Source organism: Trachypithecus francoisi, unplaced genomic scaffold (genome assembly GCF_009764315.1).
Source record: "Trachypithecus francoisi isolate TF-2019V2 unplaced genomic scaffold, Tfra_2.0 Lachesis_group15, whole genome shotgun sequence".
Lineage (NCBI taxonomy): Eukaryota > Metazoa > Chordata > Mammalia > Primates > Cercopithecidae > Trachypithecus > Trachypithecus francoisi.
In genome coordinates, this window is record NW_022681460.1 from 17,294,235 (window position 1) to 17,315,475 (window position 21,241).

General features: G+C 39.0%; 1 long non-coding RNA gene across 1 annotated transcript; it reads left to right on the forward strand.

The window, feature by feature from the left end:
• The first annotated feature begins 1,243 nt into the window (after nt 1-1,243).
• LOC117096984 lies at nt 1,244-21,166 on the forward strand. The gene is made up of 3 exons (XR_004442743.1): nt 1,244-1,342; nt 7,029-7,929; nt 19,563-21,166. It is a non-coding gene; the product is annotated as an uncharacterized LOC117096984 (long non-coding RNA).
• Nucleotides 21,167-21,241: the final 75 nt, after the last annotated feature.

The following is a 21,241-nucleotide window of genomic DNA, read 5'->3' on the forward strand; positions in this document are numbered from 1 at the left end:
CTAAGAATGGGTTTGGCACTATGGTATATTAACTGTTATTCTCTTTGGATCAATCTGTCTTACACTTTTTGCTGATAGATATGGGTGACAGGATAAGGCATTTACAGGACCATGGGATATGGGGAGCTTTTTCCTCCCCAAAAGGGGAACCTTGAAAGCCGATGGGACTGCTGGAAAAGATCCCTTTGCTACTGACAAGCGGCTGCCTGAACTTTTCAGTGTCACTGCAGTGGGTGGGTCTTTATCTGGCCTCCCTGAGCTCTTCACCTTCCCCACCCTGCCACAGGCAATACCTTTCTTTCTCTACTTTGCCTTTTCTATCTTTTCTGTTACCCAGGGCAACCATCTTGCCCAGAAACCATGTGTTGAAATTCCTAGTCAGAGGTTGGATTAAAGATGACGGGGCTCATCTGAAGGCAAATTTAAGCCTTGCCAGTTTGATATTGGGAGTTAAGCAGAGTGGCTAATGTCCACATTTCATCGCACATATTTTGCTCCGGGCAGAACAAAAAAATGATACTTTTCCTTTATTATGCGACTTGGCCCCCAGGTTGATGGTGCAGCAAACTGGGTCACTAGGGCTGCTTGCATGCTGGCAAAAGGGTTAGAATTCCTTGGCAATCAGATTTCTAGCTTTTCTCCCTATTTTTCTCTGTAAAAACTGGTTAAATGAGTGGTGAAAAATACTGCTTATCTCCTCTGTAAAGTTTTGGTTAATATGAAAAAGAATTCTGAGGCTGGTTTTAAGCTGTAGTGAATCTGGTGTGCTTTGTGTGTCTTTCTGTATTGTGCTGTCGTAAAGAGTGGTACCTTAGGATTAAATGCATGTCTAAAACCCCATAAGCCTGATGTTCAAGATGGCCCAGGAAAATGGTCAGTTATGTCCTTGGGAGATTGAACTTGTAACCATGTGGCTGTGCTTTCTCTTTTCACAATGGCGTCCCGAGTTCAGGGTTCAATCCCTAGCTTAGGGGATGAGCCTTTCTGGTTGATATTTGGGTGAACTTTGCCATTTTGTTATTCTTTTCCTCTCCACCAACTGTCTTGATTTTTCCTTTCTCAAAGTACCTATGAGGTTACTTTTGGTAAAGTTTAAAAGCCAGAAATACCAGCTGTTTGGCCTGGCTAAAGATAGGTATAAGAAATTTGAAAAAGATTTTGTTAAAGAATGCTATGGTTAAAAGTCAGCTTAATTAAAAGCAAATATTGAAGCTCTAAGAGCCTGGGACTCCTCAGAAGTTACCAGTTGGTGTAATGCTTCAGACTAACAGAGGTACCATCAAGTATTCCTTCTGTCATCAAGAGGCTCTACATTAGCCATAGAAAAATTCAACACCTCCAGGTAACTATATCATGTGGCAATTTATTATTATCAAATTATTGCAATCTTATTTCGTGAGACAGTGTGAGGGGCAAGTGTGGGGTTGTTAAATTTATTTTAAATAATCATAACTTAAATGTGCTAGTTATCAAACTAGGGTAGTTGAACTAGCTACCTGCTTGCTCTGTAGTATTGAGATGGGTATATGCCTCTGGATGTTTATTTTTAGGAAAACAACAACAAAAGTCAGAATCTGTAGTTAATGATATTCTATTTTAATCTTTATTCAAAAACATTCAGATCTATGTTGCTGCAAAGTAAAAATGACTCTTGCTTAACAAAAAGTATACTGCTACTTTATGTCCCCAGGATTAAGAATAAATCCTTTCAGGGGAAAGTGTAGTTTTGTTTATTCCATGGATGGAAGATGATAATTATGACTTTTATTTTTATGCCCACTTATGCAGATGGCACTGAAAAGAGTGCTATGGATTTGTCTGACTTATATAATATAAATGAACTTTTATTTTTGATCTCTGATATTTTGAAAGTTATCAAGAGACTAGAGTTCTCATCCCAGTTTCCCCCCTAATTAGAGATATGACTATCTTAGGCTGGCTGTTAAAAAAATCTTGGGGCAGCACCTTTATGAAGTGCGAAGGTTAGATTAGATAGGTGATCCCAGGCCCCTTCCAGATGGAAAATTCGATGGCTGTCTAATTTTCCCTTTACTATGCACTGCTTCTCCCTTAAAGATCTGAATCCTAAGATAAAGAAATGCCTCTCTGTGAGCCAGGTGCAGAGAGGCAGCAGGTGAGTGTACCTTACCTTCAAACAGAGACACCATCCCTTTAATTTGGTTAAGAAATGTTCATATGGGTGTCCCATAAACACATAGAGTTTAAAATATGTAGCATGGTATTTAGATCCTGGCTTAATAAACACAGTTGTCTCGTCTCCATCTGTTTGCTTTCCTCTTCTAACCCTGTAGTGCCTAACACCAGATAGCAAGTCTGACCCCATTAAGTGTAAATTTTCAAGCAAGACACCTGGTTAAAGGGTAAGCTACTTCAATATTTGCCCTGAGGACTTGACATGTTTATTGAAAGCAGAATGTCAACTAATCCTAGTAATGATTACACACTGGTACTTTGTAGCCAATAAGATAAAATTATACCTCTTATTAAATTCAGTTATTGGATGAGTCAGTTTGTCATTGGTTTAGTTTTATTGAACAGCAGCATTGCCACTTCCCTGACTTTAAGTTAGGTAATTATCTCATGTAAGGACTGTTCACAACAGAAACATAATAAAAGACAGGATTGTTTTGTTAAGGAAAATGAAAGTTCTTTTTGTTGATGAAAGTTCTGACCAATGATACTTCTCTTTTAAAAATACTTAGGTTTTAAGTTACCATATCTCACTTGCATAGATTTTAAGTGACCGGCCGGGCGCGGTGGCTCAAGCCTGTAATCCCAGCACTTTGGGAGGCCGAGACGGGTGGATCACGAGGTCAGGAGATCGAGACCATCCTGGCTAATACGGTGAAACCCCGTCTCTACTAAAAAATACAAAAAACTAGCCGGGCGAGGTGGCGGGCGCCTGTAGTCCCAGCTACTTGGGAGGCTGAGGCAGGAGAATGGCGTAAACCCGGGAGGCGGAGCTTGCAGTGAGCTGAGATCCGGCCACTGCACTCCAGCCTGGGCGACAGAGCGAGACTCCGTCTCAAAAAAAAAAAAAAAAAAAAAAAAAAAAAAAAAAAAAAGATTTTAAGTGACCATATCTCATTTGCATTTGGTAAATACAATGTACATTCTGTTTATTGGGTTTGAATTTACAGAATCATTCAATATGTTCCAAAACTTCAGTAGAGTGTTGGGTTGCATACTCAATTCCTGCTATCCTAATTCTTAATGAATAGCTGGCTTCCCATTTTATTGACAAATCATGACAAGACTTGATCTCCTTCAGTTCCTGCTCACTGTGTACAAATTTGTCTCCATCCACTTTTGCAAACTCTTTTCTCCAGAGAGGATATGTCTCTCCTTGTATTCAAGGCCCTTGATTCCATCCTTCACACCTCTCCCCAGACCTTGCTCTCTCACTTTCTGTACCCCCATATATTCAACTGCTTTTTCTTTACTAGTTGCTCTTTACCTGCCTTGGCCTCCAGAGTGCCAAGAGCTACAACACCTGACTTTTTTCTTTTATCACTCATGCATTTGGCGTCATATCTAAGCTAGCTTTACCTAATTCAAGTTCATGAAAATGTAATGCCTATATTTTATTCTAAGAGTTTTACAGTTTTAGCTTCTACATTTTGGTCTATGATCCATTTTGAACTAATTTTTGTGTATGGCATAAGAAAGGAATTCAGCTTCATTCTTTTGTTTCCTCTGTCCTGTTCTGTTGCTATGCACTAACTCAGACTTTAGTCTCAAGCCATGATGAACTGCTTGACTGTGTTGAGTGAAATACACAATGAACAGCTGATTACATGTGATACCAAATGGACAGTGTGCTAGGTGACCCAAGTCACTCCTGTTTAGAGGATTGTAGGTTTGGTTCAGTACTTTGTGTCCACATATGTAAAAAATCATTAAGTTTACTTCACTATTGCCATTCAAATGGATAAGCAAAAGTGATATATTGTCTTCAGAGGTAGAAGACAAATGGGAATGTAGTTATGGTAGCAGTTAGTTAAAATGATTGTACTTCTTTTGTGGAAGAGAAGCTTCTTCAAATTCTTCCTAAGAAATATATAAACAAGGATTCATTACTGAATAGGGGGATTATGGGTTATTTTATACTCTCTATATTTTCCAGAATTTAAAAATTGTTTGGAGAGAACAAATGTTGCTTTGATGATCAGGAAAAAAATCCAGCATTGTTTTACAAACTCCTTCCTGGCTTGGTTCACACAGGTCTGAAACCATCACTTTGTGTGTATGGCAGTTTCGTTGTACATTGGATCTATAAGGAGCCAGAAAAGGGTGTGTTCCCTTTACTACTTGCAGCAGGGTCTGCCCCGGATTGAAACCAGAAACAAAGCCTCTCCTGGGAAAGCTAGCAGGAGCTATCCTGTGCCTTACTTCATTTTACTGGCCTTCCTTTTTAAGCAATATTGGAAAAGCTGCCGGTAGCCCCAAGGTTAGCTCTAGGGCAAAAGCATCTCTTTCCACGTAATTGTTCGAGGTCCTGCTTAAGCCATGGAAATGGAAAAATGGGTCTGGCAGAAATTTTTCCCTTTGTCAGCTCTGCAAACCCAACTGAAAAGTTGAAAGTCAGCAGGAGTCTTCCTCATTGTTATGTGGTACCACACCTCTGTTTTCTTCAGCTAAAGGATGTTATAGCAGTAAGGCTAAAAATATATGCACTGGGGTAAGATAAACCTGGGTTAGTAGCCCAACTTTTCCACTAGAAAAGGATATACTTGGACAGGTTATTCCACCTTCTTGAGCCTTAGTTTCCCTCTCTGAAAATGGAATAATTATGCTTATGCCTAGGGCTTTGTGAAAATTAAATATAGTAAATATTTCTAAAATTGTAGCCATTTTAATTAATAATCAAATGTAATCTCTGTTGACCCTCACAAAAAAAAAAAAAGGAAAGAAGGAAAATGCTTTCTATGCTTAATAATATTCATTTAAGAATATGAAGTCTATTTAGGCCAGTCGGTATACTTTATAAATAGAAATCAAGACAAACTGAAGCTTTGACACCATCCCTTGCCCATTCCCAAAATAAATTGCCCATTCTGATCCGTGTCATCTCTGAGACTTACTGCATAGTTAGTAATCATTTTTTGTGTATAGTCACTCAGATATAAGTGGAAATATAATACCCAGTTCTTTTTTGGGAATCTCAACAGTCCAAGACATAAAGATGTACGTCTAGAGACATTTCTGACTTTATATAAAAGATATAAGATATAAAGCCTACAAAAAGACATTTCAGAGTGGGGTGTAAAGAACACTGAGTCTTCAGCGAGTTATTTAACTTTTTTGGTCCTGAGATTCTTTATTCCTGAAATGGGAGATTTAGATTAGATAATCCCTAAAGTCTCTGCTTTTCTAAAGCTCTGTGATTGGTGTCTAGATTTTGAGCCTCTTTTGAAAAACATTAATTACAGGCCAAATGCAATAGAAAATGCTGTAGAAAATGGTGTAGCTAAGGAAGAAAGGGGTTTGCAGTTCAACAGACCTTGCTGAAATTCTGAATTCTTTCACATTCTAGTTCTCCTAGTCTCCTCATCTAGAAGCCAGTGTTGATAATAGTAAACTTGCTGGGTTATTAGGAGATTGGTGATAATACATAAAAAAGCACTTGGCACTCATAGATACTCAACGAATGCAAGAATAAAATCTCTATCATTATTGGGACTAGGACTATTCAATATAACTGATAAATCATTAAGAAAATATAAAATGTTAGCAGCAATATGTAACCCAAGGCAACTGCCAAAACTATTATGATTAAAAATATTCATTTATGGAAATTTTAACTGGAGAGTCCGTAACATATTAGGAGATGTTTAAAAATACATGATAATTCACATCACATATCCTCCCAGAATATAAGTACCTATAATAAATATATGATACAAAATTAACTCACCTTGAAGGTGTTAACCATGTATTGGTATTATGGAAGTGCTCAACTGCATAATTAAGTCAAATATTTAAAAACTGTGGATAGTAAGACACATGAAATTGTATACTGAAAACTCCAGCTTCATTGAATTCTAAGGCAGATTGAAAACTTTGTGAAGATTTATCAACCTGAAGAAAACACAGAACAATTCCTTTTTCTGCTTAAACATAACCTTACTCCTGGCACCAAGTAAAGATAATTACATCATTGAGAAAAAGACATGGGTATTAAGCTGGGAGGTTGGCAGGCATGTAGAGAGATAGGGAAACTTGCGAAACATGAAGAAAGTATATTAGATTTGGCAAATATCTAAATTCTAGAGGAAGAGTGGCATTAGGTCTGGGATATATGCACAAATGAACTCTTTGCTCTACAGAGACGGAGGGAGACAACATGTACACATTTGTTTATGATTTTTTTTTTCATTGGTGAAGTGAAAATTGGGTATAGGAAACAGGCTCATTTTCCAAAATACAATATAGTTGAAAGTGTTTTCAGTAAGTGCATCCTAGTGATAACAGACTGGGACATTTACATTTTTATAACTTTTAATGCCTTTTTAAAATATGTGATTCATAATGTTAAATGATGCAAAATGTAGCTAGTGAAAATCCTTTGTAATCTTACCCTCTAGATTTAGAAACTACTAACAATTTGGTAAGAGATTTCCAGATTGTTTCAATTTATGGCTATTATGAGATGATACAACAAAAAACACCCTAGTGCATGAATCATTTTGCAATTTGTATCTCTTCCTAGAAGTAAATCTGCTGGGTCAGAGAATATGTAGTAAAAGTTGGCCAATATTATGTGTCTATCAATAATGTGTGAAAGTGCTTAGAATAATTTTCATACCTTACACTTATGTTATCAATCATAAATAAAAATATTCAGGATCTGAGTTTCAACCCTTTTCCAAGAGATAATTTAAAATAGAACCCGAAGAGAAATCTGAAGTATTATTAGTATTGTAATGACAGTGTATACGGTATTTTTTAAACAATATTAATTTATTGCTTTTTCTTCCCCTTCCCTGCCTCCACATTTTTTGTAGCTGTCTGACTTCACCCGAATGTTGGCTGTAGAAGATTCTATTCTGCTGGCCAGTGGAACAGAGTCAGTAGAAAATGACACCTTCAAAGCTCTGAGTATTTTGAAGACCTTAGAACTCTGGAAAAAATAAGTTAAGATGAGTCCCTAGTGCTCTCCCAGCCAGTCTTGAAGTGTTAAAACTAAATGATAACTCAATAAATGTCACGTATGGATCAGATTTTGAAGGACTGAAGAAATTAAAAATCCTTGAACTTAAAAACAACCTGATCTCTTCCTTCTCTCCCAGTACATTCTCCTCCCTTGTCAGTTTGCAAAGTTTGATGTTGGATGGTAACAGTATGGAGGCTATAGCTGGACCCCTGATACTTCCCCATCTGACACACTTGAGCCTGGAGAATAATAAGTTACATCTTATATGATAGCTTTTTTATTTCTCTATAGTCTTTGCAATTTCTCAGTTTCAGTGGTAACTTTCTGACTGAAGTTCCTGTCAATCTACCCAAATCCTTGCTATCTTTAAAGATGGAAAGAAACTAGCTCAGAATGGTAAGGTTTCGAGACATGAAACACTTGAAGAATCTTTGCCATCTTTACCTGTCAGAAAATTTATTCTCTTCCATCAATGGGGCACAGCTCCTTACCAATTTAACTACTCTTGAGCTGTCCCCAAACCACCTCCAAATGTTGCCCTTCAGACTACCAGTAAAGCTACAAAAACTTGATTGCAGCGATAATCTGATTCAGACAGTTACAGCATAAGACTTCCAGGACCTCCAAGACTTGAAACATTTGTTTTTGAGCAACAACATTGTGAGTTTGTTCCAAGCTGGAGCCCTGCAGAGGCGTTCTCAGCTCTCCAACCTGGCCCTGGAGCAGAACCTGCTATTGTCCATACCCCTAAGGTGAGTATTTTCATTTATTGTAGCTACCATATAAAATTTCTGAAGATTGGGACAATTCAGCACATCATATAAGCAAGAGAATTAGAGCAAATGTGAATTATCTGATCAAGGCTACACAAGGATTTAGGGATAGAAGTTTTAAACAGAGGTGTTGAATCTCCAGCCACCAAACTCACTCCTACACTAACTTTATCTATCTTGCCTATGGGACAAGACACCAACAGGTGATATCTCTATTAGCAAACAATATGAAGATACTGCAAAGAATGTGTCTCTTTTTTTTTTTTTTTTTTTGAGGCGGAGTCTCGCTCTGTCGCCTGGACTGGAGTGCAGTGGCCTGATCTCAGCTCACTGCAAGCTCCGCCTCCCGGGTTTACGCCATTCTCCTGCCTCAGGCTCCCGAGTAGCTGGAACTACAGGCGCCCGCCACCTCGCCTGGCTAGTTTTTTTGTATTTTTAGTAGAGACGGGGTTTCACCGTGTTAGCCAGGATGTTCTCGATCTCTGACCTCGTGATCCGCCCGTCTCGGCCTCCCAAAGTGCTGGGATTACAGGCTTGAGCCACCGCGCCCGGCGACTGTGTCTCTTTCTAAGTACTGTATATGTCCTGGATAATCAACAGTCAGGAGGCCTGAACTTAGCCACTAGCAAAACAAGCACACCAGGAAAAAATGAGGGGGGAAATATACTAAGATATTTATAGTTTAAAATGCATTGAAGTAGTAGTTATTGGGGGAAAATTAAAACTTTACAATGTAATATTGTATTTATTTTGAATTACTTATTGGGGAGCCTCATATTCTTTTCAGTGCTATGATCTTTAAAGGGCTTAAGCTGGCTTTGCTTATTTCTCTTTGTGTCTCTCTGTATGAGTAGGTGAGTCCCCTAGGTTGGTCTTACCTTCTGGTTTTGGTTATCTCTTCAGTTCTCCCCCCCGCCCCCCACCCCGCTGCCTTTCTCTCTCTCTCTCTCTCTCTCTCTCTCTCTCTCTCTTACACACACACACAGACACACACACACACACACACACACGCCCTCACACTCGGACAATTTCTATTCCCAAATATCCCTCCCTCTATACCCAACCTGCTGCACGTGTTCCCCCTAACTGCTCATAATTTATAACTAATGCAACATGTGTTTATATTAATTGATCCTATTTCTTAAACTTTATTTTATGTTCTACATTTTACAGTAGATAAATTTTTAAAAATATAGGATGAAACACTATTATTCTCTTTAAAATGATACTATGTCTGTCTATCAGTGGATTCTTTCTTTCCTTTCAGTACTTTATTGAAAAAATAAAAGACTTCTTGCCCTGGCTATTAGCATTATCAAATTTCTCATAATTAATATACCAACTTCTGGTTTCTGTAGAATCTTATGGTACTCTATTTACCTAATTTTATTGTGTTTTATAATATATATATATACATTTTTTTTTTTTTTTTTTTTTTTTTTTTTGAGGAGGAGTCTCGCTCTGTCGCCCAGACTGTAGTGCAGTGGCCGGATCTCAGCTCACTGCAAGCTCCGCCTCCTGGGTTTGCGCCATTCTCCTGCCTCAGCCTCCCTAGTAGCTGGGACTACAGGCGCCTGCCACCTCGCCCGGCTAGTTTTTGTATTTTTAGTAGAGACGGGGTTTCACCGTGTTAGCCAGGATGGTCTCGATCTCCTGACCTCGTGATCCGCCCGTCTCGGCCTCCCAAAGTGCTGGGATTACAGGCTTGAGCCACCGCGCCCGGCCAATATATATATTTTTAAGACAGGGTCTCACTCTGTCACCCAGGCTAGAGTGCAGTGGGGTGATGATGGTTCACTACAGCCTCAACCTCCTGAGCTAAAGCAATCCTCTCTCCTCAGCCTCCTGAGTAGTTGAGACTACAGGCGTGCACCATGTCTGGCTAATTAAAATAATTTTTTTTTTAGAGATGAGGTCTCGCTACTGCCCAGGCTGGTCTCAAACTCCTGGGAGAAAGTGATCCTCCCACCTCAGCCTCTCAAAGTGCTGGGATTATAGGCATGAGCCACTAATTAGAGGCCCAGCCTATAATAAATTTTTTATCAATAAAAACGAGAAAATTATCTTTGATATATAGATATGTTCTTTTTTCTAGTTGAAAAGGGGATTTTTAAATTATATAGTATGGTAACTGTACTCAGTGTAAAACATCAAAAAGCGATGTTTCCAAAAGAAATCAGTATTTCAAAATATATATTAAAGGTGATTTCAGAGTAATTAATTTCTTTTACTGCATAAGCATGAATATACAATTGCTTTAATTTAATCAGTAAGTTTTGAGCACTTACCATGTGCCAGGTATTTTACCAGACACTTGGGATACATCAATGTAATAAAAGAGATAAAACTTCCTATTCTGTACAGTTTAAAATCTAGCAGGGGAAGACTGACAACAAACATAATACATAAGTAAAATTATATAATATTCAGACTATATTAGGTATTATAGCTTACAACAAAAAAGGGCATGATTACCAGGCTCAAAAGTGTAGTGGGTGAGGTGGCTGGTTTCAATTTTAAATAAGGTAAGAATGGTAACCCTCATGAAAACATAACCTTTGAGCAAAGACTGGAAGAAGGTGAGGGATTTAGCTGTGAAGCTATTTGGGAGAAACAGTTTTCTAGAGAGAAGAACAGCCAATTCAAAGGCCCTGAGGCAAAAACACAATTGCAGTGTCTCAAGACTCTACTACTTGTTATTTAAATAACTTCTTGACTATGTTACAAGACTTTTTTTCTTTTTTTTTCTTTGAGATGGAATCTCGCTCTGTCGCCCAGGCTGGAGTGCATTGGCTCCATCTCAGCTCGCTGCAAGCTCCACCTCCCGGGTTCATGTCATTCTCCTGCCTCAGCCTCCCGAGTAGCTGAGACTACAGGTGCCTGCCACCACGCCTGGCTACTTTTGATTTTGTATTTTTAGTAGAAATGGGGTTTCACCGTGTTAGTCAAGATGGTCTCGATCTCCTGACCTTGTAATCCACCCGCCTTGGCCTCCCAAAGTGCTGGGATTATAGGCGTGAGCCACCACGCCCGGCCACAAGCCTTATTTTTAAATTACTGACTACCCCAACTTCAAGGAAAAAAAATAGTGTATAAAATAAGAACTCATACAACAGGTTAGACAGTAACTACATCATGTAAAAGATGTGACAGCAGGCTATGACAGCCATGGGCAATATTGTGAACTTGGTGGGTTTTTCTACTCAAGTGACTTTTAGAAAGCATTTTGTTGAGTAATCAATCATGCTAAGTTTTAAGAGTGGAAAAATTAGCTTAATTATTACTCTTTACACTCTTAATTAAAACACAAGAGTACTTGTGTTTTAACAAGTGACTACAGAAAGCACAATGTTTTACCCAATGGAATGTATAGTGGAATTGCAAGCATGAACTAGCCATAGTTCTCCAATCTGGCTTCACATTAGAATTATCTGGAGAAGGCCGGGCGCGGTGGCTCAAGCCTGTAATCCCAGCACTTTGGGAGGCCGAGACGGGCGGATCACGAGGTCAGGAGATCGAGACCATCCTGGCTAACACGGTGAAACCCCGTCTCTACTAAAAATACAAAAACTAGCCGGGTGAGGTGGCGGGCGCCTGTAGTCCCAGCTACTCGGGAGGCTGAGGCAGGAGAATGGCGTAAACCCGGGAGGCGGAGCTTGCAGTGAGCTGAGATCTGGCCACTGCACTCCAGTCCGGGCGACAGAGCGAGACTCCGCCTCAAAAAAAAAAAAAAAAAAGAATTATCTGGAAAAATATTTTTTTAAAAGCATACTTATACCTAGGCCTCACGTCAAACCAATTAAATCAGATGCCCCTAGACTCAGGCATCACTAGTTTTGAAAAGCTCCCCAGATGAATTTAATGCGCAGCTAGGGTCAAGAGCTACTTTGCAAGGACAATGGGGCCAGTAATACGAGGTGGGAGTGGGCTTTTCCTGTGAGGCTTAAATTAAGCAACACAACTGTCTGCTCTGTCAAAGTACTCGGCCAGCTATGATAGCAAAGTTCTTGTGACTTTGAAATACCCCATCAACACCGCCTGCACTCCTCAGCCCTTTTTGTTTTGATTGACAGTTGGGAAAGACCCAGAAAGGTTTCCCTGTGGTTCTCCTCTCATTAAAAGTTAAAACATGGTTGGGCACAGTAGCTCATGCCTGTAATCCCAGCACTTTGGGAGGCTGAAGCAGGCAGATCACTTCAGCCCCGGAGTTCAAAACCAGTCTGGGCAACATAGTGAGACTCCATCTCTACAAAAATTTTTTAAAAACTTAGTTGGGTGTGGTGGTACATGCCTGTGGTCCCAGCTACTCAGAAGGCTGAGGTAGGAGAATTGCTTGAGCCCTGGAGGTCGAGGCTGCAGTGAGCCATGATTGTGCCACTGCACTCCAGCCTGGGTGACAAAGCAAGACCCTGCCTCAAAAAAAAAAAAAAAAAAAAAATTAAAACTTGAAACATGATACTATTCCTTATATTTTAATTTAAAATTATTTATTTATGGCTTTTAAACATTACAACTTTTAAAAATTTGCATGCTGCTTCTTCATACACAAAATCTATAATATACAATTCAGTTTTCTACAAGTAAACTATTAACACAGGCAACCTGCTTCTATCACCAATGATATTTTGGCATATCTTTTCTTTTGCCACCATCCTCCATTCCACATTTCATCAAGAAAACAGTAGTATACGAGTATATGGTTTTAGGTACACATACGTTCAAAGCCCTACTACATTTGCCTCATTACACTAATGGAGATAGAAAATAATACCTAACATTTATTAAGTGCTTATTAAAATCAACAGTGAACTTAGAGACATACAATAATTCTGTGAAGGTAGGTACACTGGTTTACCTAATAATTTACAGACTAGAGTGTTAAGGCTTACAGGTATTCAGAAACTTGGTCAACGTCATAGTCAGAATTTAAACACAGGATTTTAACTCCAGAGTCGGAGAAGTTTAGACACGGCATAGTCCTGCCTCTAGGATTTACTCTACTGTCAATAAAATAACTATACTACTTCAAATGCTCAGGAACTGGACTTCAATTGCTGCTGCTTCAGATTTCATCAATTTGCAGCTTAGTGAATAAATATAAATTAAATTATCTCTTTTTATCCACTCTTCAGATGATGGAAATCTAGAATGGCTTCTTACAACCTAATGCAGATAACATTTTATCTTACACCCAAGTGCTATCTACTGCAAAATGGACTGTGCCCCTTTTTACTCTAAAAAGCAATAGCTACCCAAAGAACATGATAGCATTTCTAGAAAACTGTTTATTTTCAAATCAGAGCTACTTTAAAATATAAATCAGACTTATAAAGACAAATTATATCAAAGCAATAAGTGGCTGTCAGAAAGTCACAAAACCAGGATAAATGGTGATTTCTCTTACAATGTCATTTTGGTGATGACTTCCATACAAACAAGCAAGGGAGAAAAAAAGGCAAGCCTAAGAATAGGCACAATTTTTGGATACACATCCAAGAACTGGATAATTGTATTTGTTTCGTAGAAAACTTGGCTTGCTCATTTTCATTCTCTAACGTTGGTTATGGGACTTACGTGTAATGAATGGTGCATCTGTAGGGTGGAAAATTAGGATCTTTAAGAAGCAAAATGACTTACCTAAAGCCACGTAGTGGTAAACAGAATGGCTCAAGTTAGAACGCAAGTCTTAATACATTGGGACTTTTTGACACCTGTTTCCTCTAGTGCATCTTTCCCGGTAAGGCTTCATTGTCCTCTGCAATGGGAATGAAGTCTTGTTTACTACTGCACAATCCAACAATAGTCGATTTTTCCTTGGCAGGAGGGAACCTACACATAAGAGATTTTCTGTATACCATTTAGAAATTCACCTTAGATAAGCTGGTATGTGCACAAAATTTTATTTTCTTGGAGATTAACTTTGAGTTGAATTTAATTATCAAACTGTTAGAAGGCATAAAGTGATCTTCCCTGGTAAATTAATCTACTTTATTACGTAAAATTTATTCTGTCGGCCGGGCGCGGTGGCTCAAGCCTGTAATCCCAGCACTTTGGGAGGCCGAGACGGGCAGATCACAAGGTCAGGAGATCGAGACCATCCTGGCTAACACGGTGAAACCCCGTCTCTACTAAAAAATATAAAAAACTAGCCGGGCGAGGTGGCGGGCGCTTGTAGTCCCAGCTACTCGGGAGGCTGAGGCAGGAGAATGGCGTAAACCCGGGAGGCGGAGGTTGCAGTGAGCTGAGATCCGGCCACTGCACTCCAGCCTGGGCGACAGAGCGAGACTCCGTCTCAAAAAAAAAAAAAAAAATTTATTCTGTCTAGGAAGAAGATACTTTAAATGATTGAGTATTTTTACTCAAAAAGTATAAATACTTGTGTATACATACTACTGTATAGTCTAGGATATGATTACAAATATACAATGACAAATTTAGTTTAAAAAAGAAAACCCCAAAGGCAAAATGCAGGCCAAGTGGCAAAAACCCAAAATACGGACCTTTTGGAATAAAATTCATGTAATAATAATACTATAACAAGCAAAAGGTAATATTGGTATAGAATATGGCTAAACTTATTTGTTTTCTCTTTTTGATATAACAGTTATATAGCTGGGACTGCCACAATAAACTACACTGAATACTAAAATTCATGACTATATATCCAGTATGTTCACTTTGTATAAAAATAGCATTCAGGTGGTATGTCAATTTGAAGGGCTTCTTTTCCCTATTAAACTTTCAGATGTTTTGTATTTCATAAAAAGGAAAGCACTTACTACAAAGTTTCCGTGTAGGAAAAAGAGTTTCACGTTCACCATGGTGATTCTTTTCTATTTTTTCAATCAATAGGCATGACCATGACATTTTTCAAATTGGTATTCACAGTTTTAAAAAACCTGTTTTGTCTTCCTGGTTATAAAGCAATAGCTGTTCAAGCTTGAATACTTAATATGCTGAAAAATTTAAAAATCATCCAGAATTGTTCAACCAGAGCCTTTGTCTGGACATAAGCACATAATTTGTTTTTACATATTTGGGATCATTCAATTTTGTATTCTACTTTTTCCACTTAACATAATGTTTTTTTTCTCTCCCTCTTCCCCTTTTCTGTTTTTTTTCCAAGTATCACTATGGACCCATGGATTTTAATTTATTTGGTATGTTTTGATCATTTACAGTTACTAGTCTCTTTTGGTCCCAAATTGTCACAAATATGGCTAGTGGGAGCCCCTCCAAGGTAGTTCCTCTGTTCATGAGACACGACTCCATTAATCTTTTTTTTTTTTTTTTTTTTTAGTTGTGGTAAAATACACGTAACGTAAAATCATCTTTAAATGTACATTTCCGTGGTGTTAAGTATGGTCACATTCTTTTTTTTTTTTTTTTTTTTTTTGAGACAGAGTCTTTCTCTGTCGCCCAGGCTGGAGTGCAGTGGCCGATCTCAGCTCACTGCAAGCTCCGCCCCCTGGGTTTACGCCATTCTCCTGCCTCAGCCTCCCAAGTAGCTGGGACTACAGGCGCCCGCCACCTCGCCCGGCTAGTTTTTTGTATTTTTTAGTAGAGATGGGGTTTCACCGTATTAGCCAGGATGGTCTCGATCTCCTGACCTTGTGATCCGCCCGTCTCGGCCTCCCAAAGTGCTGGGATTACAGGCTTGAGCCACCGCGCCCGGCACAAAACTACAACTCTATACCTATTACAAAACTCTCCATATTCCCCTCCTCCCAGCCCCTGACAACCACCATTCTACTTTCTAACTTTAGGTTTCTATGAATGTGACTATTCTAGATATTTCACATAAGTGGACTCATACAGTATTTGTCTTTGTGATTGGCTTCTTTCATGTAGCATAATATACTATCCTCAAGATTTATGTATGCTGTAGCATGTGTCAAAATTTCCTTCCTTTTTAAGGGTGAATAATACTCCATTGTATGTATATACCACATTTGGTTTATTTATTTGTCTGTAAATGGACACTTGGGTTGCTTATATCTTTTGGCTATTGTGAAGAATGATGCTATGAACATGGAGGTACAAATATCTCTTCAAGACTCTGCTTTAAGTTCTTTTGGATATAGAGCCAGAAGTGGAATTGCTAAACGATATGCTAATTCTAATTTCAGTTTTTTAAAAATAAAAATTTATTATTTTCACAGCAGCTGCACCATTTTACATTCCCACCAACAGTGCAAAAGTCTTCCAGTATCCCCACATCCTTGCCAATACTTTTTATTTCTGTTATTTTGACAGTAGTCATCCCAATGGGTGTTCCATTAATCCTTAAACATTTTATCACATTCTGATAAATGTATCACACGGCTGACAAACTCTATGAGTTTTTTTCCCTAGGCATAGAATCAGTCATTTCTCCAAGAAGCTCTGGTTCTTTCCAGTAAAGATTGGAATTCAGCAGCTAAGATCTGTGTGCTTGGTGTGCTCATGTCATTGGGGTAGCATTGCTACTAGAATATAATATTGTTTCTAGGTCCTTTGAGCAAACAAGAGCTAGAAAATATATTTTTTAAAATTATGAATTCACATTGACATTTTCAGTTCATATTTAACATCAGAGAGGGTTTTCTTTATTTTATTTTATATTTTAATCTTTTTCTCTTACAATGAAAGTATAGTTTCCTTATGACATGAATGTATTTACTTATTTGTTTTGCCACATAATATTCATAAACAATTTCAAAATTTCATTATTAACATTAGTATTTTTTTTTTTTTTTTTTTTTTTTTTTTTTTTTTTTTTTGAGACGGAGTCTCGCTCTGTCGCCCAAGCTGGAGTGCAGTGGCCAGATCTCAGCTCACTGCAAGCTCCGCCTCCCGGGTTCACGCCATTCTCGTGCCTCAGCCTCCCGAGTAGCTGGGACTACAGGCGCCCGCCACCTCGCCCGGCTAGTTTTTTGTACTTTTTAGTACAGACGGGGTTTCACTGTGTTAGCCAGGATGGTCTCGATCTCCTGACCTCGTGATCCGCCCGTCTCGGCCTCCCAAAGTGCTGGGATTACAGGCTTGAGCCACCGCGCCCGGCCCTATTAACATTAGTATTAACAATAAACATGCTAAGAGAAATTTCGAGATCTTTTTGTCCTTAGAATCTAAGGCTTAAATATATCCATCAAGAATGTTCAGTCAGAGTACTTTCTCTTTTCTCTGTATGACTATGTTACAAATATAAATATTTGATTAATTAATTAGATATGCTTGTTCCTGTTTGTGTTCAGTTTTAGGACTTGATTTTGTTTTTGTGAACATGTAAAGCATTAACATAGTGGAAAAGTTAAAATCACATGGAACCAACCATTCCCTATAACCATTTTTATCGATTTCTGGTTTATCATTCTCCTTCAGTTGCCCCAAATAAGTCAACATGTATATGTCATTCTTTTTTTTTTTTTTTTTTTTTTGTTGTTGAGACGGAGTCTCGCTCTGTCGCCCAGGCTGGAGTGCAGTGGCCGGATCTCAGCTCACTGCAAGCTCCGCCTCCGGGTTTACGCCATTCTCTCGCCTCAGCCTCCCGAGTAGCTGGGACTACAGGCGCCCGCCATCTCGCCCGGCTAATTTTTTGTATTTTTTTTAGTAGAGACGGGGTTTCACCGTGTTAGCCAGGATGGTCTCGATCTCCTGACCTCGTGATCCGCCCGTCTCGGCCTCCCAAAGTGCTGGGATTACAGGCTTGAGCCACCGCGCCCGGCCAACATGTATATGTCATTCTTATTTCCCCTTTTCTTACACAAAAACTAGTGTACTATATATACTGCTCTGTTTCTTACTTTTTTTTTTCTCTTTAACAATACTTTCTGGAAATCACTTCATGGTAATTCATAGAGACCAGCCTATTTTTTTTTTATTATTTTATTTTTTTAAGGCTTCATAGTAGTTCTTTACTCATGTACTGGGTTACTTCCAACCTTTTGCTGTTATAAATAATATCATAATAAATGCCACATATACTGTTTATATTTGTAAGGTCATATCTTCAGGGTGTATTCCTAGAAGTAGGATTGGTGGTCTAAAGGATAAATATGTATTTTTTTTTTTTGTTAGGTTTTGCTAAATTTTTCTCCAAAGGGGCTGTGCCATTTTAGACTCCCACTAGAAATATATGAGACTATCTATTTCTTCATAGCTTTGCTCACAGGCCAGATTGCTAAGGCTTAGAATTTTTACCAATCTGGTAAGTGTTAAGTGGCATATCTGTGTAGCTTTAATCTAATTTCTCTGTCCTGTGTAAAGTTGATGACTTGAGGGCCCTTTGCTTTGCTTTTTATGTGAACTTCCATTTGTTATTTTTGCCCATTTTTCTGTTTTATTTTTATAATCTTCTCAATTTTAAGGGCTTTTTGTATATTAAGGAGATTAATTCTTTGCTATAAAGTGCAGACATCATACTTATCCTCAGTTTATCATTTGTCTTTTGACTTTGCCTGTCTTTTGCTATACACAATTTCTTTTAAAATTTGTTTTAATGTTGAAACTTTATCAATTTTTATAGCTCCTAGATTTTTTTAGTCATAGTTACAAAAGCTTTTTCATATAACTGTTATTTTAAAAATTAGTTTAAATAGTTTAAATCAGGCCAGGTGTGGTGGCTCACACCTATAATCCCAGCATTTTGGGAGGGTGAGGTCGGTGGATTGTTTGAGTGCAGGAGTTCCAGACTAGCCTGGGCCACATGAAACCCTGTCTCTAACAAAAATAGAAAAAATTAGCCAGGTGTGGTGGTGTGTGCCTGTGGTCCCGGATACTCAAGAGGCTGAGGTGGCAGGATCACTTGAGCTGGTGAGCCAGAGGTTGCAGTGAGCCGAGATCTCACCACTGCACTCCAGCCTGGGCTACAGAGACAGACCCCGTATTAAAAAAAAAATCAAAACCCATGGTTTTGTAATCACATAATAGTTCATCGTCTCATAATTTAAAATCATTGAGTATTAGTCTATTTTTGCTGTTATAAATATCAAATATGTGACAAACATCTTTGTAAATAAATACTCACTTTTTCTATAATTTCCTAGGTCAAAAGGCATGCTATTAATTAAATTTGATACATATTACTAAATTGTTTCCTAAATGGTACCAATTTACACTCCTACCAACAGTTTTTACTATACCCACAGCAGTAGTGTTTTAAAATTAAAGCTATGTTTTAATTTGCTATATTAAAACATTGCATTTTTTCATTTGCCTTTTATATTCATGAAGAACAACACTTTTTCATACTTTTATTTGACACTTTTACTGCTTTTTCTGTAAATTACTGATTAATGGCCTTTGCCACCTTAGAAATTGGGAACTTAGTGTTTTTCTTATCAATTTGTTTGAGTGATCTCATTTCACAAGAAAAAAAAAGTAAACAGTTTATGAATAGGAGCCAGAAAAATCAGAAGGTTAGAATATAAGATCTATGAGAAAAAGTTAAAGATCCATAGAATAACACTGAGATTTGTGCTTATAATTGATTTTCTCAAATAAATCTTGTTTCCTAGCTTAAGAAGAGACAGAGCTGTATGAAAAGGCAATGCTCCTCAGTTACTGTTGCCCTGACAGTTGTGGAATGATGGACATGGCCTCCTCTCACATCCTGTTTCCATGCTTTGCAGGCTCCCAGGGACCTTAATCAGGCTGGACCTAAAAGGCAATGTCATCCAGAATATTGCTGAATGGGAGCTCAAGGACCTCAAACAGCTTCATGTTCTAAACCTGAGGAACAACAAGATCTCTGCCTTAGACCTAAAAGCTTTAGAGGGTCTGCCTTGTCTCAGGCACCTGTACCTGGATGGAAATGCCTGGAATTGCACCTGTAGTCTCCTAAAAGCAAGAGAAGTCCTGATGGCCAAGGGCACAGATATAAGGGGAGGACAAGGTGCAGCACCAGCTGAACAGCAAGGGAAGAGCTGGATGTCTTCCAAGATCATGAGGCAATGTGAGCATCACTTTCATCTGACTAAGAAAAGCAAAGAGACTAAAAATAAATAAAACCTGAAGACCTCTCCAGCATCAGAATCAACATGGATGATGATTATGACTATGAAATAGATTAAGTATGAACTTTGTTCACAGTTCAGAAAGTGTTTTTTAATGTTCAATCTCTTAAGTAGAAATGTGCTATACACTTAGATATGCAAGACTCTCTTTTGTAGTGGTTCTTATTTTTGTTTGAAGAATGTTTTAAGAATGAGGGTTAAGATGAGATGGGGGAAGAAAACAGAAAAGAACAATGGTAAGAAGATGTAAGATTCCTTCCATTTTAAAAGTAATTTGTGTGGCTGGCAAGATGGCTGAATAGGAACAGCTCCAGTCTGCAGCTCCCAGAGAGATCAATACGGAAGGTGGGTGATTTCTGCATTTCCAACTGAGGTACCTAGCTCATCTCATTGTGACTGGTTAGACAGTGGGTGTAGCCCACGGAGGACAAGCCAAAGGACGGTGGGGAGTCACCTCACCCAGGAAGCACAAAGGGTTGGGGAAATCCCTCCCCAAGCCAAGGGAAGCCATGAGGAACTGTGCCATGAAAGACAGTGCATTCCGCTCCAGATATTATGCTCTTCCCAGTCTTCGCAACCTGCAGACTGGGAGATTCCCTCAGGTACCTACAGCAACAGGGCCTTGGGGTTCAAGCACAAAACTGGGCAGCCATTTGGACAGACACCGAGCTAGCTGCAGGACTGTAGGAGTTGTTTTTGTTTTTGTTTTGTTTTGTTTTGTTTTGTTTGTTTTTTTTTTCATACACCAGTGGCGCCTGAAACTCCAGTGAGACAGGACCATTCACTTCCCCGGAAAGGGTGCTGAAGCCAGGGAGCCAAGTGGTCTAGTTCAGCTGATCCCACCCCCACAAAATCCAGCAAGCTAAGATTCACTGGCTTGAAATTCTCACTTGCCAGCACAGCAGTCTGAAGTCGACCTGGGACACTGGAGCTTGGTCGGGGGAGGGGCGTCCCCCATTACTGAGGCTTGAGAAGTGGTTTTCACTTCACAGTGTAAACAAAGCTGCCGGGAAATTCAAAGCGGCAAAGTTGCTGTAGCCAGACTGCCTCTCTAGATTCCTCTTCTGAGGGGAGGGGATCTCTGAAAGAAAGGCAGCAGCCCCAGTCAGGGACTTATAGATAAAATTCACATCTCACTGGGACAGAGCACATGGGGGAAGGGACGACTATAGGTGCAGCTTCAGCAGACTAAAACGTTCCTGCCTGCTGTCTCTGAAGAGAGCAGCAAATCTCCCAGCACAGTGCTCGAGTTCTGCTAAGGGACAGATTGCCTCCCCAAGTGGGTCCCTGACCCC